At 29.7% G+C, this 300-nt stretch overlaps 1 protein-coding gene across 1 annotated transcript in view; it reads right to left on the bottom strand.

The window, feature by feature from the left end:
- Nucleotides 1-300, bottom strand: part of LOC119593028 (protein quiver-like) — a gene marked incomplete at its 5' end in the record, with an annotated part of 54,285 nt that overhangs the window by 2,402 nt on the left and 51,583 nt on the right.

Genomic DNA, 300 nt, shown 5'->3' with positions numbered 1-300 from the left:
AAGCATGTTAAGTCAACATTGAACATATACTTCTGAACATATGATTAAGCAATATACCTGAAACAGCAATGAACATTATTGCACATTTACCGCATAGAGTCAGTTCATTCTAAACATTTACATGGAATAACACCGAGTCACATGTAATATTGAATAAGTAGATTCTTTTGGATAGGATGTTACACATATTTAAGTAATGCAAATAGAATTGCACATCAACATTAGCAGAGAATACAGTACTTAATATTCTTAAACACCTAAACATACAAAATGAGTACATATAGTACACTGTATTTTAAC

Source organism: Penaeus monodon, chromosome 31 (assembly GCF_015228065.2).
Source record: "Penaeus monodon isolate SGIC_2016 chromosome 31, NSTDA_Pmon_1, whole genome shotgun sequence".
NCBI lineage: Eukaryota > Metazoa > Arthropoda > Malacostraca > Decapoda > Penaeidae > Penaeus > Penaeus monodon.
Note: the sequence above shows the minus strand (reverse complement) of the source record. Positions and strands in the feature narration are given on the sequence as shown.